The 27,249-nt window shown below is 34.7% G+C and overlaps 1 pseudogene across 1 annotated transcript; it reads right to left on the reverse strand.

The window, feature by feature from the left end:
• Positions 1-1,839: 1,839 nt before the first annotated feature.
• Positions 1,840-23,366, reverse strand: LOC145100901 (agamous-like MADS-box protein AGL27; annotated as a pseudogene). The gene is made up of 7 exons (XR_013705351.1): positions 23,177-23,366; positions 2,978-3,081; positions 2,819-2,880; positions 2,641-2,738; positions 2,391-2,432; positions 2,276-2,317; positions 1,840-2,143 (listed from the first exon to the last, which is right to left on the reverse strand). The product of XR_013705351.1 is annotated as an agamous-like MADS-box protein AGL27 (transcript).
• Between the last annotated feature and the right edge of the window lie 3,883 nt (positions 23,367-27,249).

Genomic DNA, 27,249 nt, shown 5'->3' on the forward strand with positions numbered 1-27,249 from the left:
TGGAAATGAATGAAATTAGAATTATGTAAAATGATATAATTGTCTTTTTTTTTTTGCTTTGTTTTTATCATTTTTGTTTGTATTTATTTCAAAATTTACTTTAAAAAATATTTAATGTTTATACATTATATTTTTTTTTAATTAACATGGGTCTCACACCTAAGATAATGTAGTAACAACTTTTAATTTATTTTTTTAATTCAAAAGCACCCTACTCGTTTTTAAGCAAAAAGTGTAGGCCGAAAAATGAGAAAATTAACCTCCATGAATGCACTAATTTATGTCGAAAATGACAAGGAAATGATATTTCAAAATGACAATATTTGTGTTTTGAATTATTTAGAAAATATAAGCTTTAAAGGGTTAACACCATCATTTCATGAAAAATTAGCTATCTTTATTATTTTTTATTCTTATTTACTTTCGTATTTATATAAGATTATGACATTTAGATACCATCAATTCTATTTCTTAATCTTTTTTTTTATTATTATTTTTTATTTTTATATATATATTTTTAATTTTAACACTTATCTTGACCTAATAAATAGAGGATTAATAGAAGTAAAAAAAATAAAACCTTAATTTTAACATTTTTCTTGACCTAATAAATAGAGGATTAATAGAAGGAAAAAATAAAACCAACTGAGTAGTAACTTTTAATTGTTTTATACAAAAGATTGCATTGTTATTATCAAATAATATATCATGCAACTAGATTTAACCAACTGATTATCAATAAGAGATTGTCTAAAGAAAACAATTACATGTCATCACAACCTCATACATCTATCTATCTACGCTATGTGGTTTAAGCGTTTAACTAATTATCGGCGATCCTTGGAAACAAGTGAGTCGATGTTCCAAACTGACTCTAAAAAATAAGTGACTAAATATAAAAAAGATAAATATCATCTACTCTTTCAATCACATTCATATAGAATAATGACATGTAGACATCACTAGTTTTCTTTTTTAACTTCATCTCTTAATTTTGACATTTATTTTAATTTAACGAGTATGAAGATGTGTATGATATTTTTCCTCCTACCTTTTGTTATATTCGACTTCTTAAAAAGATAAGTCAAAATCAAAAGAGTATATTAAGAAAATTAGATTACACATATCATTGTTCTAAATGATTACGAAAAAAAATAAGAATATTGGGATTAAGAAAAGTTCCGAAGATATGTTATTTCCAATACGTATGCGTATTTACTCTATCCAGGGTATCACCTAAAAAGGTTCGTTTATACGTATGTGTATTGAAATTTGAAGGTGCAGCTTTCCTGTAGGTGAAGCTATCACATTCTGGTTGACCATGTCATCCACTGCCATTTGAACACCACATCATCATAACCGATTATATATACTGCTTTGCCCCAATTTTTCTCCTTCCACGTATGACCTCCATCACAGTTTATGTTTGAAACATAAAATAGAAAATATACATATATTATTGTCCATATCATATTATTGTCCATATCATATTTGTAACATTTGAACACTTGTAGACTTTTAGTGTTCGAGGGTGGGTCAAACAAGATTTGTTGTTCTCTTTCTTTGTATTAACCAAGTGAATACGCATTCTATAAAAACCAATAAAGGGTAAATCAAAGTAGAGGGAGGGGGAGGGGGAGGGGGAGGTTTCTTCATGGGTAAGCTCTCTTGCAGGGCATGCTATTGCTATGATAGAGTGTCATCGTTGCTTTCAAAAAGAGGCCAACTGTTAAAGAAACCAAGATAAGCTAGCTTGAAGTTTTTGGCGATATATATATATATATATATATATATATATATATATATATATATATATATATATATATATATATATATATATATATATAATTCGGCATTAGGAATAAAAAATAAAGTCAAATGATACAGCAAGAGCACAAGCGTCTAGTGATGAATCAATAATATGCACAAAGTCTCCCCTTCTTTACTACTACATGCAGAGTATATAGTATATTTTTTCCAAAGTCGTTTTATTGATTTTGCAGGGGTGGGTACTCAAAGATTAATCCAAATCCTTGAAGTTGAAGAGAGGGAGTGTTATAAGTAGTTGAGATGAATTGGTCTTGTAGCAATGGCTACTTGCACCATCGTCCAAATATCCTTTCTGTTTTGCTGCTGATGCCACCTGTAATTGTAACTGTCACTGTAAGTCAACATCTAATCTCATTCTCATCACCTCGTCTTCCTCTTGCTTTTTTTTTTCTCACATATCCAATCCAATCAAAAACAAGTATAGAGTTCCATGTAATTGATTTACCTGCTGCTTCATTTCTTCCTTTTCCTCTGTTAATTTCTTTTCCTATATTAACAATGTATGAAAACTTAATTAGATTATTAACAGGGTATGTATGGAGGAAAAGTAAAATACCTACCTGTTCATGAAGGCTCGATATTCGCTCCATCATCAATTGTGTCTGCAAACAAACATTATTATAATTATTATATATTGTCAATTTAAATACAGATTCACTCCATATATAATCAACCCAACCTGGCAACCCAACCAATGACCATTCTATCTTGTTCAAAACAGAACAATATTGTATTTGTACCACAACACAACAAAACAAAACTATATGTACAATTACAAGCTAGCACACTATCATAAACAAAAATAAGAACCTTTCTAGAACGTGTATGCATAAGAGCAGCATTATATAAGTTCCTCCTCTAACTCTGTCATGTCACTCACAGATACCTTATTTCCCTCTTCATCAACCCTGTCAAGTCAACCTCTGGGCCGGATTAACATCCATAATATACATATTGTGAGTGCATCGATCCATCATGATTTGCTTACCTTCTCACTGATTCTAGAAGCTCTTTGCATGTTCGGAATCTTGTACAGGGGTAGTTAGTTCCCTCCTGTGAGATGGAAAGTTTTAGCGTTAAGATCTGGTGATATCTGATCAAGATTCAACAGAAAATTAAAATTATAGATAATAAATTACTTATTTACCATATAATCTTGGGAAGCCTTTTCTTGGGTGCTTCTCTCTTCTTCTTCTTCTTCTGTCTCAAGGATGCTTTTCTGATACCTAGAAAGGATAAGCTCCACACTGTACAATACCCATTTAGATAACATATGAGTCCATCCAATCATTATATTGCCGCCTTCAAAAATGGAAAATTGCCCAATAAGTTATCCAACTTTTGTAATTTCTATTCAAGGTAGCCAACTTTTTGAAAAAAATAAATCTATTTAGAACTTTATATATATATATATATATATATATATATATATATATATATATATATATATATATATATATATATATATATATATATATATATATATATATATATATATAAACTTCAGGGTTTTCAATTTAGGCAACCAACTCTCAACTTTTCAACCCTCATGAAATGAAAGTACAATTAAGTTGGCAAAAAGAAGAGGTAATGCGATCAAATATCTTATAAATATATACAAGAAATTTAAAGGCATATATATATATATATCCAAGTATTTTGAAACTACTGTTATGAAATAGCATGAGCTAGCTGATTTAAGGGCATAAAAACACATGTCACCTGGAGCTAATGATGTTGTGAGGATATGAAAATGCATGGGATAGCATACCACAAGTTGAATTTTACAAAATTGGAAAGTAAGGCTTTTTAGAAATCAAATTATTGTATGTCCAATGTTTTGTCTTAGGTTTCTATTTAAGCTCAAAATGGTGTTTTTAATCAACTTAAAGACTTATGTAACATTGAATTGGATTTTTTGTGGAAATGTCCACGTTAAAGAAACTTGATCTATATATACACAAAACCAGTGGCAGTCACATAACGTCTCCCATTCCTTTCACCTCCGCCACCTTCCCCACCATCACTATCACCACCTTTGCCACCACAGACACTACCACTTCCACCTGCATCTCTTATGTTACCAACCGTTATAATCATATATGATTAATCAATCGGTGAACAGACATATATGTATAATCATTTATGATTAGACATATATGTATAAACATGTATAATCATATATGATTATACCTCTCTGCCATATAATAATTTATGATTAGACATACCCCACTGTGATGTCGGTATGCTGGAACGTTAGAACGACAAATGAGGAAATATATAGTTGAGGTTGAATCTCAAGATCTCTATTTTTTTTTAATCTCTAGTGAACTATATATATATATATATATATATATATATATATATATATATATATATATATATATATATATATATAGCCTAGAAGGTATATAAGCTTAGGTACCCATCTTACTACGTCGTGTTTTGTGTATGTATGCATTGTAATCGTCTAAAATTCTTGTAATTCAACTCCTAAATTGATTTAGTTTCAAATTTTTTAGAACTTTCATCATTATCTTCTGCTAACATAATTTTCATTTAAAGCTATTATATATATGGCTAGAACTTTCTGCTAACATAATATATATATATATATATATATATATATATATATATATATATATATATATATATAGCCCGATAGATGTTCGACCAAAAAATGTGATATAAGAAGATATTGATGAAATTTCGAAAAATCTTTGAAGTAAATCAAGATAAGAGTTGAATTTTATGAACTTTGGACCATTACAATGGATATATGATACAAAAACGACGTAATATGGTGGGTTTGGGTACCTAAGCTTATATTGATTCTAGGATATACTCATGTTCCTTACACACACACAGACACACATTGTAACACCTGGTTCCTGGTATGAAAAATTTATCTAAGTATTTTGCATTTTTAGCCTTGGACTCGGCGAGTTGTAGGCCCGACTCGCCGAGTAGAGCCGGGATATGAGCACGTTTAAGTTGGCGACTCGGCGAGTCCATATTCTGGACTCGACGAGTCCCCGCTGTCTGATGAAACCCTAATTTTAAGGGTTTGCACCCTATTTAAACCATCATATGCGCGCCCAAGCTCGCCCCCTTCACCCTCAGAGCTCCCTATATCGTCCTAACCTCGTTCCTTGTGAGATTGAAGTGTTTTGGTGTGATTTCTTGAAGATTTTGAGAGAAAAAGGAGAGTAGATCAAGAGGAGAAGAAGGAGGCCAAGCATCTTGGTTTTATTTAAGAGATTCCTTGAGGTATAACTCAGTTTCCTTCTGTTTTCATGCTAAGAGTCCCTTAGAGCTCCATTAAAGTCCTTCTTGAACCATTTCCACGCTTGATTATGAATTAGGGTTTGTGATAAGTTGATTAAACTTTAGATCTAGGCATGATTGAGCTCTAAGAGGTCAGATCTACTGCCTTTTTGGAGCCATATTACTTGAAAGCCCTAGATCTACTCTTTTAGTGCATTTTGAGCCCTAAAACCTTCATTGGTGTTTATTTACACGTAAAGTTGGAAACTTTACGTGTTAATCAAGCCCTAAGAACTCAGATCTATGTATGGCATGAGATGGATTCAAGCAAAATCGAGTATATAGTAATTGCATGTGAAAGACTCGACGAGTCGTTCATCGGACTCGGCGAGTCGATTCGCGATTCCCCGAGTTTTCCCCTTTTCGTTTTTGCTGAGTAGGGTCGTGAGTCATGGGGGGTGACTCAGTGAGTCGGAAGCCAGACTCACTGATGGAGGAACTCGGCGAGTCAATGCCCTAACTCGGCGAGTCTAAGGCAATCTTCTTGTCTCAAGAACAGACTCGACGAGTTGTTCATACAACTCGGCGAGTCTCAGCATAGAATGTTCTTCGGATGAAGATGAACTCGACGAGTTGTTCATACAACTCGGCGAGTAGGATGAAGGACTATTGGACATCAGTTTAGAAGGAAAACTCGTCGAGTCAATGCCTAACTCGACGAGTAGAGACGGGATTATGGTCAATTGAATGGATAGGGACTCAACAAGTTGGCGAGCCAACTCGGCGAGTCGGGTCAACTGGAAGTTGACTTTAACCTTGACTCTTGGCTTGGGTAGGGGTAGATGGTCATTTTACCCTGAGGTCGGTTAGCAGTATTTGACTAAGTGTTTTGTGGGAATTATAGCCGAGGGATTTCCGGAGCAGCAGCAGCAGAAGGCAGTCAGTTCCCACGTAGATCAGCAACTATTTTGAGGTGAGTTACCTTCCAGTAGCGGTGGGTCTACGGCCACAATGCCGACCCACCAGTAGGGGTTGTATGATAGATGATTGTCTCTGTGATATTCATCTAGGGTTGCTACTACATGTGATGTGTTTATGTGCTAGTATGATATGATGCTATGTGCTAGTGACAGTACGGGGAGATAGTCCCCAGATTACCGGTCGATAGGGCCGAAGGGGCGGTCATGCCCAACCATGCTAGATAGATTATGTGATATGTGTTATGTGGTAGTAGTAGGGGGTGAAATAGTCCCCATCATCCGGTCGAGAGGACCGAAGGGGAGGCCAGCACCCAGATATGCTAGTCAGTATCCGGTCGAGAGGACCGAAGGGGAAGGTCGGGCACCCAGTTATGCCTGACGATATATGTATGTTATGTGGTTATATGGTATGTGGTACAGTGGGGGAACTCACTAAGCTTCGTGCTTACGGTTTACAGTTTTGGTTTCAGGTACCTCTTCTTCGAAGGGGAAGGAGCTGGCGCGGTAGCGGCACATCACATACATGCTTTGTATTCCGCACTATGAGATCTTCCTGGGGATTTGTACTCTGACATTATTATGTTTTATAAAATGGTTTCCAGATACGCGACATCTTTTATGAAATGATACGATCGGTGAATGTTTTATTTCTAATGTTTTGCAAAGTATATGCTTTAAAAATGAAATTTTTGGCTCGTATTTTTGGGATGTTACAAGTTGGTATCAGAGCCCTGGTTTGAGGGATTCGGACACACCTTCGGGGGTGTCTGAACTCAAATCGAGGGATTAAAAGATTTAAAAAAAAAAAAGAAAATGTTTTCTAAAAGACTAAGTAAAGAGTTTTAAGAAAGAACAAAGTGTGTGATGTGCGCGACCGGCCGAGCTCAAGTAAGTATTCCTCAAAGTACCCATACAAGCTTATGTTATGTTTATCAGTTTCATTAGATCAGCATGCTAGAATAGGACTAAGGATCTAGGAGTGATGCCTTATGTGCCTGCTTTATGTGCTTCAGTGTATGAAAAATTGCATGCTAGAATTGAGTAGACAACAGTAGGATAGCCTGTTTAGGTTATGCATGATAGTATGAGTTTATCATTGTATGCTAGTTCAGTTTCTCCCTATGAGGACGGATTTGCTTAAGATTGTTCCCTTTTGTCTAAATGCTATTTGCTTTGTGCTTCGTGGGACCCTGAGTGATGGGAGTTAGACATTAAGTGAATACATCACATCACATGTGACCAGGGTTGAATAATCCTAGAGTGCTGGATTTGGCCCTATTGCGCAGCTCTTATCTAAGTCTAACCGTTGTAGAGCCGAGTCTGTTACTCGAAAGATTATCTGAGCCTCACCACATGTGATGGTATTCAGGTAATGGCTAATTGGCATTACAAGGAGGCCTTTAGCAGCTGAGGACAGTAGGGTGGAGTTAGAGATTTCCCTAGGGCAAGCCTAGGACGAGTATAGTAGTGATCAGCAGTAGTGAAAAGGATCTGGTAGAGTCTAGGCAGTCCTTGAAGAAGGTATGGATAGATGTGGAAGGTAATATGGGCCCGTACTACTGAAAGCAAAGGATCTGTACACGAACCGAGGAGGGCCAAGATAAGACCAGGGAACTTGTAGTAGGTGTGATCCCTCCATAGGTATCAGTATCGCTAATGATTATTATTTACGTATTTCAGAATGGTGGTACTATGCTCGAGGCCAGCAGTTGGCAGTTCAGGAGAGGGATCGGGTTCGGGATCAGGTTTCGAGCCGGTGGATGAGGGGCTACGCGAGTTCATCGCGTCAGAGATCACCAGAGGCATCCTTGAGTCGACCCCCATTATCTTCGGGTCGATCAAGGAAGGGATAGTTGAGTTGATGGAGGATCGCCTCTGGGCATTCAGGAGCGACATGGCATCTGGCCAGTCGGGATCTCGCACACTGTCCTTTAAGGACTTCAGGGGCAGTGGTGCGCCGGATTTTCACGGGGCGAAGGACCCCATAGCCGCCAGGCGATGGATTGCAGACATTGAGTCTGCACAGTTGACTAGCTTCTGCCCTGAGGGGTCGAAGGTGAGATTTGCAGCGGGACGTCTGAGAGATCGAGCTAGGGATTGGTGGGAGTCCGTTGGTGACTTGTTGGGAGCCTCGGTTGTCGAGGCTATGACCTGGTCGGACTTCGTGACTAGGTTTAGGGCATAGTTTGCACTGGCTGTCGAGCTTCAGCAGCTGGCCAAGGAATTCCTAGATATGAGACAGACGACGAAGATTGTGGCGGAGATCACTGCCAAGTTCCGGGAGAGGGCGTTGCTGGTGCCCCAGTATGCGGGTGACGAGGATATGAGGAGGACCCGCTATCATGACATGCTACGAGCTGATATTCGGGAGCATGTCAGGTTTTCAGCTTGCCCTACCCTAGACTCTATGATTGCCAGGGCAAGGGAGAGGGAGATAGATCTGGAGCACATCCGGAAGAGGAAGGCGGAAGAGGGGCATGTTACGGGGGCTGCGGGGGAAGAAGCCCAAGGGACCAGATGCGGGGCCGAAAGGGCAACAGGGGCGGGGCCACTGCAGGAAATGCGGCAAGACGCACGAGGGAGCGTACAAGTTGGGATCGTCAGGCTGCTACAAGTGCGGCAAGTTAGGGCACTTCAGCAGGGATTGTACCGCCCCTGCACTTGTGATACAAACGTCTGAGTTGCTGTGTTTCCACTGCAACCAGAGGGGCCACAAGAAGGCCAATTGCCCCCAGTTGTCAGCATCAGCGCCAGTAAAGGCGCCAGCTCCAGCTACCCTGCAGATTACTGATGGCCGGCAGGTCAAGGCAGAGGCTCCAGTGGTGAGGAGCCAGACATTTCAGCTGACTACCGAGGAGGCACGCTCCACACCCGATGTTGTGACGGGTATGATTCTTTCCCTCTATTTTATTTTCATGATGTTATGATATTGATATGTGCTCTGTGTATATGCGTTAGGATCGTTCCATGTGAACGGTATCCCTGTTCAGGTGTTGTTTGACTTGGGTGCCACCCGATCGTTTGTTTCTCTTGCGCTTAGCAAGAAGTTTACTAAGTCCTCAAGCATGTTGGATTGCCCTTTAGAAGTCGAGATTGCCGATGATCGATCGGTGCGGGCCTCATCGGTGTTTAGAGATTGTGTCCTGAGGTTATTTGAGGAGCGCTACTTGGTGGATTTGGTTCCCATTTCGTTGCGTGGGAACAAAGTGATTATAGGCATGGATTGGTTGAGCCCTAATGGGGCGGTGATAGATTGCGCACATCAGCTAGTGCGGATCAGGACCCCGAGTGGGGGAGAGTTGGTGATCCACGACGAGAGGCCACAACGTGGACCCACGGTATGTTCAACAGCAAGGGCTAGGCGCTACCTTCAGCAGGGTTGCACGGGATATGTCGCGTACGTTATGGACACCCGGGAGGCGGGTAAGGCGACGGTGAGTGAGGTTCTAGTGGTGCGAGACTATGCTGATGTGTTCCCAGAGGAGCTTCCTCGAATACCTATGGAGCGTCAAGTAGAGTTGAGGATCGACCTAGTTCCTGGTGCGGCTCCGATAGCCAAGGCACCCTATAGGTTGGCTCCTCCCAAGATGCAGGAGTTGTCTACGCAGCTGCAGGAGCTGTTGGACAAGGGATTTATTCGACCGAGCAGTTCACCATGGGGAGCCCCGATCCTATTTGTAAAGAAGAAGGACGGGTCGCATCGGATGTGTATAGATTATCGGGAGCTGAATAAGGTAACGGTGAAGAACCGTTACCCACTCCCGAGGATTGATGACCTCTTTGATCAGTTGCAGGGAGCATCTTGGTTCTCCAAGATCGACTTGCGTTCAGGTTATCATCAGATGAGGGTCAGAGAGGAGGATGTGCAGAAGACCGCGTTTCGGACACGTTATGGCCATTATGAGTTCGTGGTGATGCCGTTTGGGCTCACCAATGCTCCTGCTGCGTTCATGGACCTCATGAACCGCGTGTGTAGACCGATGTTGGATCGGTCTGTGATAGTTTTCATTGATGACATCTTGGTTTATTCCAAGACGCATGAGGAGCACGAGGAGCACCTGAGAGAGGTTTTGGAGACCTTGAGGAGGGAGAGCTTGTACGCCATGTTCTCTAAATGTGAGTTTTGGTTGCGCGAGGTGCAGTTTCTTGGGCACCTCGTCAACCAGAACGGGATTTCAGTAGACCCGGCCAAGGTGGAGGCCGTGATGAGATGGGAGGTTCCGAAGTCTCCATCCGAGATTCGGAGTTTCCTAGGATTAGCAGGCTACTATCGGAGATTCATTCAGGATTTCTCCAAGATAGTCGTACCCCTAACCCGGTTGACTAGGAAAGTCGTGGTCTTTCGATGGGGGCCTGAGCAGCAGGCATCGTTCGAGATTCTAAGGCGGAGATTGTGCGAGGCGCCAATCTTAGCCCTGCCTAAGGGCGTAGAGGATTTTGTGGTATACTGTGATGCGTCTATCTTAGGCTTAGGCGTAGTATTGATGCAGAGGGGGCATGTCATTGCTTATGCCTCGAGGCAGCTGAAGCCTCACGAGGCGAACTACCCGACACATGATTTAGAGTTGGGGGTGGTGGTCTTCGCCCTCAAGATTTGGTGGCATTACCTCTACGGGGTTCGATGTGCCGTTTACACGGACCACAAGAGTTTGAGGTACCTCATGGATCAGCCGAATCTGAACATGAGGCAGCGTCGGTGGTTGGATGTGGTGAAGGATTATGATTGCGAGATCCTTTATCACCCGAGGAAGGCCAATGTGGTGGCCGATGCGCTTAGCCATAAGGCGGCACCGATTAGGGATGTGTGTATGAGGATGACGCTGGTGACTCCACTGTTAGAGAAGATTCGGGAAGCTCAGCAGGAGGCTATGAAGGAGGAACATCGGAAGAGCGAGCGAATAGTGGGTCAAGTCACCTCCTTCGATTATGATAGTCGAGGATTATTGACACTACATCGTAGGGTGTGGGTGCCATATCACGGAGGCGTGCGCCAGATCTTGATGGAGGAGGCGCACAAATCCCGATTATGTATTCATCCAGGGGCGACGAAGATGTATAGGGATCTTCGTCTAGACTATTGGTGGCCCTGCATGAAGTGGGATGTGGCTTGGTACGTCGAGCGATGTTTGACCTGCAGGAAGGTCAAGGCCGAGCATCAGAGACCGCACGGCAAGATGCAACTGTTGGATATCCCGTTGTGGAAATGGGAAGATATTACGATGGATTTTATCACAAAGCTTCCCAGGACTGCGCGTGGAGTAGATTCGATTAGGGTCATCGTGGATCGATTGACCAAGAGTGCCCATTTTATTCCAATCCAGGAGTGTATCTCGGCTTAAAAGTTGGCCGATATCTATATCAGGGAGATAGTAGCGTGGCACGGGGTGCCGGTGTCAGTGATTTCAGATAGGGATGTGCGTTTCACTTCCAGGTTTTGGAGGAAGTTTCATGACGAGTTGGGCACTCGTCTGCATTTTAGCACCTCCTTTCACCCGCAGACGGATGGTCAGAGCGAGTGGACCATCCATACTTTGGAGGATATGATGTGGGCGTGCGTGCTAGACTTCGGTGGTAGCTGGGATACCTATCTTCCCTTGGTTGAGTTCTCGTACAACAACAGATACCACATGAGTATTGACCGTCCTCCATTCGAAATGTTGTACGGACGGAGGTGTAGGACCCCGATATGTTGGGGTGAAGTTGGCCAGAGGGTCATGGGGAGCACAGAGGTGGTGCTCAAGACGACCGAGAGAATCCAGCCGGTTCGAAGCAGGCTTCAGACTACGCAGAGTCGGCAGAAAATTTACGCCGACAAGCGCCAATCAGACCTGGAGTTCCAGGTCGGGGATATGGTTCTCTTGAAAGTGTCGCCTTGGAAGGGCGTTATTCGATTCAGGAAGCGGGGCAAGTTGGGTCCAAGATACATTGGTCTGTTCAGGGTTGTAGCCCAGGTGGCAAGGTGGCATATAGGCTGGATCTGCCAGCCGAACTCAGTCAGATCCACAGCACCTTCCATATTTCCTAGCTGCGGAAGTGCCTAGTGGATGATTCAGCGGTGGTGCCGTTAGAGGATATCCAGGTTGATGACAACCTGAATTACATTGAGCGCCCAGTCGCAAACCTCGACTGGAAGTCGATGGATCTGAGGAACAAGAGGGTGGAATTAGTGAATGTGCAATGGCAACACCGGAAGGGTTCGGAGTGGACTTGGGAGCCGGTGGAAGAAATGATGGAGCATTACCCCGAGCTATTTCAGGATCGAGCAGCAGACTTCGAGGACGAAGTCTAAAATAAGTGGGGGGAGATTTGTAGCACCTGGTTCCTGGTATGAAAAATTTATCTAAGTATTTTGCATTTTTAGCCTTGGACTCGACGAGTTGTAGGCCCGACTCGCCGAGTAGAGCTGGGATATGAGCACGTTTAAGTTGGCGACTCGGCGAGTCCCCTCTGTATGATGAAACCCTAATTTCAAGGGTTTGCACCCTATTTAAACCATCATATGTGCCCCCAAGCTCGCCCCCTTCACCCTCAGAGCTCCCTATATCTTCCTAACCTCGTTCCTTGTGAGATTGAAGTGTTTTGGTGTGATTTCTTGAAGATTTTGAGAGAAAAAGGAGAGTAGATCAAGAGGAGAAGAAGGAGGCCAAGCATCTTGGTTTTATTTAAGAGATTCCTTGAGGTATAACTCAGTTTCCTTCTGTTTTCATGCTAAGAGTCCCTTAGAGCTCCATTAAAGTCCTTCTTGAACCATTTCCACGCTTGATTATGAATTAGGGTTTGTGATAAGTTGATTAAACTTTAGATCTAGGCATGATTGAGCTCTAGGAGGTCAGATCTACTGCCTTTTTGGAGCCATATTACTTGAAAGCCCTAGATCTACTCTTTTAGTGCATTTTGAGCCCTAAAACCTTCATTGGTGTTTATTTACACGTAAAGTTGGAAACTTTACGTGTTAATCAAGCCCTAAGAACTCAGATCTATGTATGGCATGAGATGGATTCAAGCAAAATCGAGTATATAGTAATTGCATGTGAAAGACTCGACGAGTCGTTCATCGGACTCGACGAGTCGATTCACGATTCCCCGAGTTTTCCCCTTTTCGTTTTTGCTGAGTAGGGTCGTGAGTCATGGGGGGTGACTCAGTGAGTCGGAAGCCAGACTCACTGATGGAGGAACTCGGCGAGCCAATGCCCTGACTCGGCGAGTCTAAGGCAATCTTCTTGTCTCAAGAACAGACTCGACGAGTTGTTCATACAACTCGGCGAGTCTCAGCATAGAATGTTCTTCGGATGAAGATGAACTTAACGAGTTGTTCATACAACTCGGCGAGTAGGATGAAGGACTATTGGACATCAGTTTAGAAGGAAAACTGGTCGAGTCAATGCCTAACTCGACGAGTAGAGACGGGATTATGGTCAATCGAATGGATAGGGACTCAACGAGTTGGCGAGCCAACTCGGCGAGTCGGGTCAACTGGAAGTTGACTTTAACCTTGACTCTTGGCTTGGTTAGGGGTAGATGTTCATTTTACCCTGAGGTCGGTTAGCAGTATTTGACTAAGTGTTTTGTGGGAATTATAGCCGGAGGATTTCCAGGGCAGCAATAGCAGAAGGCAGTCAGTTCCCACGCAGATCAACAGCTATTTTGAGGTGAATTACCTTCCAGTAGCGGTGGGTCTACGGCCACAATGTCGGCCCACCAGTAGCGGTTATATGATAGATGATTGTCTCTGTGATATTCATCTAGGGTTGCTACTACTTGTGATGTGTTTTTGTGTTAGTATGATATGATGCTATGTGCTAGTGACAGTAGGGGAGATAGTCCCCAGATTACCGGTCGATAGGGCCGAAGGGGCGGTCATGCTCAACCATGCTAGATAGATTATGTGATATGTGTTATGTGGTAGTAGTAGGGGGTGAATTAGTCCCCAGCATCCAGTCGAGAGGACCGAAGGGGAGGCTAGCACCCAGATATGCTAGTCAGTATCCGGTCGAGAGGACCGAAGGGGTAGGTCGGGCACCCAGTTATGCCTGACAATATATGTATGTTATGTGGTTATATGGTATGTGGTACAGTGGGGGAACTCACTAAGCTTCGAGCTTACGGTTTACAGTTTTGGTTTCAGGTACCTCTTCTTCGAAGGGGAAGGAGCTGGCGCGGTAGCAGCACATCACATACATGCTTTGTATTCCGCACTATGAGATCTTCCTGGGGATTTGTATTCTGACATTATTATGTTTTATAAAATGGTTTCCAGACACGCGACATCTTTTATGAAATGATACGATCGGTGAATGTTTTATATCTAATGTTTTGCAAAGTATATGTTTTAAAAATGAAATTTTTGGCTCGTATTTTTGGGATGTTACACACACACACATATATATATATATATATATATATATATATATATATATATATATATATATATATAGAGAGAGAGAGAGAGAGGGGGGAGCTAAAAAGTATAAAGTTTTTACAAGGGTTTAAATTATGTTGCTTGTACTATAGAAGGACATAGGAAACTACAGGGAAAATATAAGGAAGATTTTTATGGAAAATGTTATAAATTTTGTTAAAAAGAAAAGTGAAAGTAAACAAGGGAACACACAAATAACTTACCATATGCTTACAAAGGTGATGTAAGCATAACATAAGTAACAAGTCACCTAAAGCAAATAATGACAAATTCATGCCAAAAATAATGAACAAGCAAGTCCATACATACGTTGTACAACTAGAGGTAAAAGTTGTCCAAAAATTTAGGTGAAGAATCTGTGTTGTGCAAAATTAATTTTAGTTGATGAATCTAAGCTAGCTAGAGGTTGACATGGGAAAGCTAGAGGCTAGATATGTAAGCTTCTAATGAAAAAAGGTGAAACAAGTACATTGGTGTAACTCTCTCATGAATGTACCATGTTTTAAGCCTAAAGGACAAGGAAAGCAATACACATAATGTGCCTAATTACCTATAAATAGCATGCAAGGCTAAGTATTGTTCTTCATCCTAAAAATTTAGAGGTTTCAGTGAATGCATTTTTCCCATATATATATATATATATATATATATATATATATATATATATATATATATATATATATATATATATATATATAACACTTGTCATGTATTTTTACTGAAGTGATATTTCAAAGACATTCTATAGCATATTATAAAGTTAATATGAAAGTTTTATACATGTTAAGTATGGCCAAAAAATACCCAAAGTACATGGTATGGTATAAAGGACGGTCTTGTAAACGGACCTTATAGCATTACATTATGTGGATCATGAGGTTAGCTAATCTCCTAAAAGTTTGGCTTACTTATATGTAGCTATGATATCTTAAATTAATGTTTTTAAATTTCAAACATTAAAATTGTTACAAAAAAGAATTCATTAATTATTATTTTGCATTAATGTTCATGTTAAATGTTAAAACCATGACTAGTCACTAAGCTTAAAGCTTACCTATGGAAAGTGATTTATACAAAACAATTTGTTCCCATAAACAACAATTTATATTTTATAGAGTTATACAATACAACATTTCAAAGCATGGAGAAAAATTGATGTGTACAAGCACGAAGATAAATTGATGTGTACAAATCAACTCCCTTTACGTATCCATGTATCTATCAAAAGGAGTAGGTAAAACATTAAATAGTTCCTATTTTAACAACAATTTTGGATGTATTATAAGATGTTAGACAATTATTATGCATTTTCCCTCATGTAGTTTTGTTGTATCAAACCATGATGAAATAATATCTATTGAAGTTATGGAATTCCCTTGTTGTATTTAAAATAAAGCTGCTAAAAATAGATGACGGTGCTCGCAAAATTGAGGTGTCAAAATGCATAAAGTTTTTGCACATGTATTCATAAAATATCCAACTAACGTGATATGAAATTGCAGAGACGAGTTGCAGACCTTATGGGGCAACCCTTATGTGGACTCAAAGGCTAGTAGATAACTATGTCATACTTAAACCTTGCAACGAGATCTCAAAAGTTTATTTTCATGTGCTAATCAAATATGCTTAATGAAAATTATTTATTCATGAAACAATAACTGCTTACTAAGCTTAAAAGGTTATATATACCATGTGTGTAGGGAATAGGCATGTACCGACATATCAAAGCATCTCAAAATATTTAAGAACATGAGAAGAAGTGAAAAGGTTAAACGTTACCCTTAACGATCCTATAACCAACACAAGGTAGATAAATAACAATATCCCAAAGCAAAGGAAGGTGTTGCCTTCTAACCTCCTTATCACTAAGTGAAATACCTACAATTATCCATTAATTTATAATATTAAACGTATATTTTTATGTTGTATTGAATGGACATTCTAAAAGTATGAATTTGATATTAGTAAGAACCTTTTTGTAGCTATTACAATGTTGGGATTTTTCCATTTTCTCTTTCAGTTTTATAACTAATATTAGCTTTTATTTCTATATTTATACCTAATGGTTATTCTCCACATATTGTGGTCTAACATTTCATATGCAAGGGTCGTCCATCGTAGGCTAGCGTTTCTTATGCCATCAAACAAACATTAATGAAAGCAGTAGCCCTACCTTAGGGTAAAGGCTCATCTACACCTTATGTTGGAGGTCATCAATAGAAGCAATTCCCCTTACCTCATATCATATCAGACTTCATTATTGGTGTTGTTTTGTTTTGCAATTATAAGGAGTTCTACGACCTCAAGGTCTATGTGACTTACATATTTATTTAAGTTGGATCCCATTGAAAATAAGATTGAACAATAGGTCTAAGCAACTTGGCATGTGACTTAGGAAGATCAAGTAGGCACAACATAATGTCACTCAACTAGGCGATGTAGGACAAGCCATGTAGACAAATAATCAACCAAACAAAAAAAGTTCCAACCACATATAGGACATAGGCAAGCTTGCAAACAAACATACATTTAGCATTCTTTACAAGTCACTTACCATGAGTGGGATGTTTACACATGCTGTTTAAGTCAAGATGTGCTAGGTGAGTGGGAGAATTGAAGGAAACAATTTAGTGGTGGTTGTAATAGCAAAACTAGGAATAAATATTCTTTTTAACTTGGCTTAATCCTCAGTGAATTCAATTTGAAGTTAGGGTTTCAAATTAAGGTTTTGGTATTTGATGGAATATATATATATTTAATGATTATATAACATTAAAAAGCCATTATCTTAAAGATATATATATATATATATATATATATATATATATATATATATATATATATATATATATATATCGAGATATTTTCATAGTCCACCACTAATGTTAGGTATGTTAAGCATAATAAGAGGTTTGTTGGTAAAGCTTTAAATAATGCTTGAAGATTGAATAATTGTATACTTTGTTTTTTGTAGAGCAATACATAATCATTATACTAGTTGATAAAATATTATACTTTCATGTCTATAAACCTCCATATATGGTTGATGGTGGTGGAGATTCATCAAACTGGGATGTATATATATATATATATATATATATATATATATATATATATATATATATATATATATATATATATAAATAAAAGAAACATTTTTTCCTTTCACCATATTCATTTGAAAGTCACATGCATTTTTCATTTCACCACATTTATTTGAAACTCCCATGACTTTTCAATTTCTTTCTAATAATAATTATAAGTTGGTTAATAAGGTTAAATAAATATCAAACCTAAAATGTAATCATATATAAACTAAATTTCAATATTAAAATAATATCTTACTTTTACTTGTAAAGTTATGTTTCTTAACTTTAAAATATACTAAACTTATTAGTTTTAATATATTGTTGGATGTAAACCATGATCATTTTAAAGATATAATTTTGGAACAATTTGTATAAAATCCTCAAATTATAAATTTAAATATACATGATCAACTTAAATATAAATTTTAGTTTAACTTAAAGAACCTAAAAAATATTTTGTAAATAGTTAAAAGTGATAAATTGTAGTGTCTTTCTAATAATGATTATAAGTTGGTTAATAAGACTAAATAAATATCAAACCTAAAACATAATCATATAGAAACTAAATTTCAATATTAAAATAATATATTTACTTCTACTTGTATAATTATGTTTTTTAACTTTTAACATATACTTAATTTATTAGTTTTAATATATTGTTGGATGTAAACCATTATCATTTCAAAGATACAATTTTGGAACAATTTGTATAAAATACTCAAATTATTAATTTAAATATAACATTAAATGGTCAACTTATATATAAATTTTAGTTTAACTTAAAGAACCTAAAATATATTTTGTAAATAGTTAAAAGTGATAAATTGTAGTGTCTTTCTAATGATGATTATAAGTTGGTTAATAAGGGTAAATAAATATCAAACCTAAATGTAATCATAAATAAATTAAATTTCAATTTTAAAATAATATCTTTACCTCTACTTATAAAATTATGTCAATAACTTTAACATATTATACTTAATTTATTAGATTTAAAATGTTGTTGTATATAAACCATTATTAGTCTAAAGCTACAACTTTTGAACAACTTAGACAAAATACTTAAATTGTTAATTTAAATATAACATTACATTGTCATCTTAAATATAAATTTTAGTTCCACTTAAAAAACCAAAGAATATTTTGTAAATAGTTAAAAGTGATAAATTGTAGTGATAAATGCAAAAACTAAATTGTAATCTCTATTTAACGAATAGTAGTTCAAAATAACTTACAATAACAATAGTTAAAAACAACTCTATATAAATGCTTATATTGTTACCTTTAAAATCAAAAAACAATGTTTGATGTTTTAAATAATTATAATGATAGAAATTAAAACATTAAGTAAATAAATTTTAAAAAATTAATTAACAATAACAATAATAAATAACATTAAACCACATATTATATTTAATTTTATTCATGTGTAACTCGCGGGTAGAAGTCATTTAAACGATTGAGATTATACGGTTATAATAAATGTATATATTATCACATAATTCAAAATAATTAATATACTATATCAATTTAGTATATGAATTATTTTATCAAATTAAACAATGTTATTGTTATATTTAAAAAAACATATATTTATAAAGACTTCAACTATATAAGTGTTTCTGCGCAATGTGCGGGCGTTCGCCTAAGATATATATATATATATATATATATATATATATATATATATATATATATATATATATATATATATATATATATATGAGGATATGATTTTACCAAATGTTAAGCATTGTCAGGTTTACTGGTTTACATTACACAAAGTTCAGGCTTTATGTCTCTAAGTTTAAATATTCGAAAAAAAAGTGTTTCTAGTTTAATATGAATGGTATTGCATGATTTAGAAGATGGTTTAATGGATGCAATAACTTCATGTTTATTAATTGTAAAAATAATGATTTACATATATTGTGGAGTTAATGTGTCACACTCGTATGAAATGGTTCAAACAATTTTTATGTTTATATGCGGAACACATGACTAGTGTTATAGTGTACTAATTCTATACTCTCTAGTTTAAAAAATCGCACAATAGATACAATTTGGGTACAATCATGAAATTCCAACTTAGATCTAAGGTCGAGACATACTCTAAGGTAAGTCGTATGGTTACCGAAATAAGTGAATTTCCTGGTGCTTACCTCACTGGCCAATGGTTACAGGTTACAATGTTGGATGAGGGGTCGAGAGTGTTGTCCTCGATTTTGGATGTTTTCACATTTATTGTAGGATGCCATATTTGATAAAGTCTTGCTAAACCTTTTAACCACTTATGCCCGACCAAAATGTACCTCGAACTATACATTAGCATCATCAATTAATAATTTTTTATTTATTACTTCTAAACATTTGTCCTAATTCTTTTGTACGACACTCATGATAATCTAAAATACACCACCTCACTCCATGAATGTTATATAAAAAGTATGTGTTACCAAAAAGTTTGTCCAAATTCTTTTGTATGACACTCGCATAATATCATAAACATAACCCCGAGTAAATGATTCTCCTCTCATAAAAGTTCAGTTTTATCCTCATTTTCTTGAACAACGATCTCAATCTACTACAATCGCTTGTGGTACTCCCTAATACTTTGCTATGTTCTTATAAAAGAATTTACTCATCTACCATGCAATGGATTGGAGTAAATTGAACGTCACATGGAGTTAGAAAGCTATATATTGCTAATATAAAACTCCCACATCCATCAAAGGTAAGCATGTGATATAGTTGACACTTCCCCATACATCGCTTGAAGTTAGTAATGGATTTGGTTGGTGTTGCTCAATCTTGTCCCTCTGGGACATTAAGCATGTTAAGGCATAAGTTTTCAACATTTCCCCCATACATGGCCAATAATAAGTTTCTTCAATCAACGTTATTATCCTTTCAAGTCGCATCCATTGCTTTGATTCACTTTGAAAGGGGTTGTACATGTAGTGTATTTTTGAATGAACTGTCAATGACATCTTAATATATTTTACGATTTTTAATGTTTGAGCTTATTCCCTTTGAAAATCATGTGGATAGGTGTGTCTATGTAAGTTTCTCTACTATTAATTTCTTAAGGAAAGGAAAAAACAAGTTCTATATGATGAATAATGCATGAATGTAACAATCTCATAATATACTCTCTTTTGATAGTTTGGTATGTTGGTAACCTATAGTTTGGTTAATTTTTACATTTTCGTAGTTTGATATTTTGGTAGTTTGGTTTATATGTGTTGTTAGTTTGGCATTTTGGTTTATATATTTTGAAATTTTGGTAGTTTGGTATGTTGGTAAGTTGGTAGATTGGTTTATACATGTTAATATAAGTATATTAATGTACATATTTATTTTTTAGGCAGATTGTCTTGAGAGTATGCTTAGAGACCCGGTGCATAGAGATATATAGACTAGTCGAGTAAATTCGATGGTTCACGACACAAAAAATAATGGAGGCAACAAAAGAAACTAAGGGGATGAGGATGGTGATTCGGACTAGCTTTATTTTATGTTTGATGTATGTTTTAAGTTTGTGTAACAAACAACTTTATTTATTATAAAATTTGTACTAAGTGTGTTATATCATATTATCATTATTATGTTTTTCTTCGTTACTTTATTTGCCACTCTTTTTATGTATTTTTAATAGCCGTTTTTATGCATTTGTAGCTACTCTAATTCTAATAATAATAATAATAATAATAATAATAATAATAATAATAATAACAACGACAACGAAAACACTAAGACCATTGGATGTGGAGCAGGGAAGAGATGTGGGAAAGGAAACTGCACCTCGTCACACAATACCGCCACTGTGGTTCAGGGGGGTGCGGGGAAAGGATGAGAGAGGCTACCCCGCCATCTCTTTCCTCGTGTGATTGGACAGTTTGTTTTTTTTTTTTTAGTTTTTGTAATATATATATATATATATATATATATATATATATATATATATATATATATATATGTTCAGGTTCATTTGAGACCATACTAATTTTATGAGATCGTAAAACCAAATTTAAAAATAATTTTAAAATGCAAAATAAAAGGAAAAATCCAAAAATTCTTTTTTTTAATTGTTATTTTCAGAACTTTAATTACCTAAAAAATGCATTTTTAGAATGTTAGAATATTATACTAGATTTTTTTACACTATAAATATTCTTATGTGATTTTTAGAATGTTAGAATATTATACTAGATTTCTTATATATGTAGAATATTCTATTTATTCTACTAGAATATGTAAAAAAATGTATTTTTTTATTTATTTTTTATTTTTCTGGTATTTTTATTTGGAAAATATAAATTCCGAAAATAATATTTGAAAAAAAAGTTCAAAAATTTTCAATTAATTTGCATTTTAAAAATGTTTTTTGTTTTATCTACTAAATGAATGGCTATGATTACGTCTCACGGTCTCACAAAATTAGGCCGTCTCACATGAATCTAACCCTATATATATATATATATATATATATATATATATATATATATATATATATATATATATACACACACACACACACACATACACACACACTATAATTTATAAAAGAACAATATATTAAAATTCATGGTTTTTAATTTCCTACAAACGAATATAATATTCATATAAAATATACTTTTTAAAAAAAAATAAAAAATTTAAAGATAATGAAAGGTGAACATTTCCTGCATTTTGGTGAATGAAAGAAGAATAACGGTAAAACTGACATGACATTCAAAAAGTGAAAGGAGAAAGATGAGTATACCCTATGACCTAATAAAGGCGACATCACCATCGATAATAAGGGCATTAGTCGTGGCAGCTTTTGGCCGCAACATATGAGCAATAGCGATGATGCAATAGCAGCGAGCTTTAGGGTCTCTAGCGACGATATCTGTCGCCCATATGGACGCGATTTCTTGCACCGACACCTCATCTAAACTTTGAATTATAAAAAGGCCTTTATGAAAGTTCATATCAACTAATTCCAATATAAATTCTATTAAATACCTACCAATTTCTAATAAAAAACGTTCCTAAACCCATGAAACAGAATTAGTAAGTACTACAACAAGCATGGAAGAACAAATGCAATACCTATGGTATAAAGTGAGCATAAACGACTAATTTACCCTGAAAAAATAATGAAAATAAGTGTGTCGATAGGCGATAGCCTGGCTTCAAAATAGAAAGAAAATTATGAAGTTGTTATGGAAATTCGAGTCGAACATATCACATCTCCATTAATATCACCACAGACGACACAAGTTTTTCAGTTCACCAACCCCATGTCAATAGCCCTTATGAATTAATCGGATGATCGATTGAAACCTACTATATACATCTCAATAATCCGAACTCGCCACAGATTAGACATGACAGGAAATAATGAAGTCATCAAGTACATCGCTACCTGCTAATATTATATATGCACGTGAAATCGCTTATTGTGACCATTTGGATCGCAGATATATATGTCGGAAAATTTTATGCAGATAACCAACATATAAGCACACGTGTACAGAGCAGAAAGCGCAAGAATTTAATATCATCAAACAAAAGTCAAAACACAAAACGATATATGAATCGCTTGTTCGTACTGCCACTGCAATATTCATAGAGCTTGCCAAGAGAGGAGAAGACGACGACGGCGACGTCGACATCGCAGAGAACGAAAAGATGTCGGGTTTTCTTGTTCAACCCTGATCTCCGCTTTGAAAACGTCACTTGTCTACTATTCTTATCTTTGATTCGCTTCATCTCCAACTTCCTCCGTCCCATCTTAATTATATCCCCTCTCCAAATCAACTCTCAGACCTAACTTTTCCACTTCAGATGTCTATGCCCTATCTCTCTCTATTCCTCTCTCTACATTATATCCTTGAGAAGTACTGAGAAGTGGCGCCTCGTCAATCGTCAATGAAAGCAGAATCTTCCTTAATTACCCCTTCCTTACAATTCTTTATTTACCCTAAAAGGAAAAGAAAAGTACGTGCCCTATGACGAGTGACTGTTGGTACGACTGATCGTTTCCTTGGAGTGACCGACTCTGGCTTTGATTTTTCCTTTTAACGAAAACTATTATATATTTTATCTCTTTTGAACATATCAACACGAAACAAGGAATCCAACATTGGTAAAATACTTTTACACAAAGCTTCATAAATAGCTCTTACGGTTATTTGAAATTTGGGTTTAAGTTTTCATTTTTATTTTTATTTATTTACTTATTATTTATTTATTTATTTATTTATTTTTGTTTTAAGATGGTCCACATGGTTTAAAAATTTTCCATAGACCTTCCTTAATTATGACCATCTCCTTTTATCTACATGTATATGTTAATACTAGGCGAATGCCCGCGTGTTGTGCAAAAGTATCTATATAGCTGGAATATTTACAAATATATATTTTTATTAAATATAACAATAATGTTGTTGTTAAATTTGATATAATAATTCGTATACAAAGTTGATATAATAGATTGATTATTTTGAGTTATATGATAATATATGCATTAATTAAAACTGTATAATCTCAATCTTTTGAATGACCTCTATCCATGGGTTACTCATGAATAAAATTAAATATAATATATGGTTTAATGTTATTTATAATTGTTGTTATTGATAATTAATTTTTTAAAATTTATTTGCTTATCGTTTTAATTTCTATCATTGTAATTATTTAAAACATCAAACAATTTTTTTTATTCTAAAGGTAACATTATAATCATTTATATAGAGTTATTTTTAACTATTATTACTATAAGTCATTTTAAATAACTTATTTGAAAACTTTTAATGATTATAAAATATCTTTAGGAAATATTTTAGTTAAATTGATATTACAATTTACTTTTTGCATTTTACACTATATTTTATCACTTTTAACTATTCATAAAATATTTTTTTGGGTTTTTTAGGTGGAACTGAAATTTATAGTGAAGTTTACCCTGTAATGTTATATTTAAATTAACAATTTAAGTATTTTGTCTAAACTATTCAATAGTTGTAGCTTTAAACTAATAATGGTTTACATACAATAACATATTAAATCTAATAAATTAAGTATAATATGTTAAAAGGTAAAGACAAAACTTTATAAATAGAAGTAAAAATATTATTTTAATATTGAAATTTAGTTTATTTATGATTAAACTTTAGGTTTGATATTTATTTAACCTTATTAACCAACTTATAATCATTATTCGAAAGACACTACAATTTATTATTTTTAAATATTTACAAAATATTCTTTAGGTTGTTTAAGCTGAACTAAAATTTATATTTAAGTTAATCTTGTAAGGTTAGATTTAAATTAACAATTTAAGTATTTTATACAAATTGTTCAAAATTTGTAGCCTTAAAATGATAATGGTTTACATACAACAACATATTAGACATAATAAATTAAGTATAATGTGTTAAAAGCTAGAAACATAACTTTATAACTAGAAGAAATTATATATTCTTTTAATATTGAAATTTAGTTTATATATGATTACACTTTAGGTTTTATATAACCTTATTAACCAACTTATAATCATTATTAGAAAGAAATTGAAAAGTCATGGGAGTTTCAAATGAATGTGGTGAAAGAAAAAAAATGAATGAGAGTTTCAAATGAATATGGTGAAAGGAAAAATGCTTCCTTTATATGTATACTATGCGAATGCCCGTGCGTTGCGCAGAAGCATCTATATATCTGAAATCTTTACAAATATATGTTTTTTAAAATATAACAATAATGTTGGTATTAAATTTGATATAATAATTCATATACTAAGTTGATATAATATATTGATTATTTTAAATTAAATGATAATATATATATAGATCTATTAAAACTGCATAATCTCAATCTTTTGAACGACCCCTGCCCGTGGGTTACTCATGAATAAAATTAAATATAATATATGGTTTAATGTTATTTATAGTTGTTATTTTTAATTATTTTTTTTAAATTTATTTGCTTAACGTTTTAATTTCTATCATTGTAATTATTAAAAATCTCAAACATTTTTTTTTATTTTAAATGTAACAATATAATCATTTATATAGAGTTATTTTTAACTATTGTTATTGTAAGTTATTTTAAGCTATTTATTTGAAAACTTTTAACGATTATAAAAAATATTTAGAAAATATTTTAGGTAAATTAATATTACAATTTAGTTTTTGCATTTAGCACTACAATTTATCACTTTTAACTATTCACAAAATATTTTTTGGATTTTTTAAGTGGAACTGAAATTTATATTGAAGTTCACCCTGTAATGTTATATTTAAATTAACAATTTAAATATTTTGTCCAAACTTTTCAAAAGTTGTAGCTTTAAACTGATAATGGTTTACATACAACAACATATTAAATCTAATAAAATTAGTATAATATGTTAAAGTTAAAGACATACCTTTATAATTATAAGTAAAAATATTATTTTAATATTGAAATTTAGTTTATTTATGATTACACTTTAAGTTTGATACTTATTTAACCTTATTAACCACCTTATAATTTTTATTAGAAAGACACTACAATTTATCATTTTTAAATATTTATAAAATATTCTTTGGGTTGTTTAAGTTGAACTAAAATTTATATTTAAGTTGATCCTGTAACGTTATATTTAAATTAAAATTTTAAGTATTTATACAAATTGTTCAAAAGTGTAGCTTTAAAATGATAATGGTTAACATACAACGACGTATTAGACCTAATAAATTAAGTATAATAGGTTAAAAGTTAAAAACATAACTTTATAAGTAGAAGAAAATATATATTCTTTTAATAATAAAATTTAGTTTATATATGATTACACTTTAGGTTTGATATTTATTTAACCTTATTAACCAACATATAATCATTATTAGAAAGAAATTAAAAAGTCATGGGAGTTTCAGATGAATGTGGTGAAAGGAAAAATACATGAGTTTCAAATGAATGTGGTGAAAGGAAAAATGTTTCATTTATAAGTATAGTAGGCGCATACCCGCGTGTTGCGCAAGATTAGTATAACATGATAAGATTGACGATTTGAATTTCAAAAGACTTATATGGAAAACATTAAGGGTGAACATATTAACTGAAAAACCAAACCAAAACCAAATCAACCAATATAATTGAACTATTACTAAAAGATGGTGTGATTTCTAATTTTGATTAACCGAATACATATTATATATATATATATATATATATATATATATATATATATATATATATATATTATAATGTATATAATATGTAATTATAGTGGAAAATGAGAATTTGAAGAGTAATCATGCCATGGTTATCAAGTACTTAATTTTGAATTAGATTTACTTATATAATTTGGTATTAGTTAATCATCATTAATTTACCACTTTTATTTTTAGCAACCTACTTTCTAAATTTTCACCTTTATAGCAATTATTTTTTGTTGCTCACATTTTTATAGTAATGTATTTTTTATAGCAATTATTTTTTTTGTTTCTCATATTTTATAGTAATGAATTTTTTATTTCCATTTCATTTTGAACCGTTGTCGTTAACCGATATTAATCGATAACTGAACACCATTAACGGACTAAAATGTTAACCTATACACATTGGTTACCAAAATTCATTAACCAATTGCAATGATTATGGTTTGGTTTTGGCCTATAACAGTACCAAATGG

The sequence above is a fragment of the Lactuca serriola genome, chromosome 4 (genome assembly GCF_051521515.1).
Source record: "Lactuca serriola cultivar US96UC23 chromosome 4, Lser_US96UC23_V15, whole genome shotgun sequence".
NCBI lineage: Eukaryota > Viridiplantae > Streptophyta > Magnoliopsida > Asterales > Asteraceae > Lactuca > Lactuca serriola.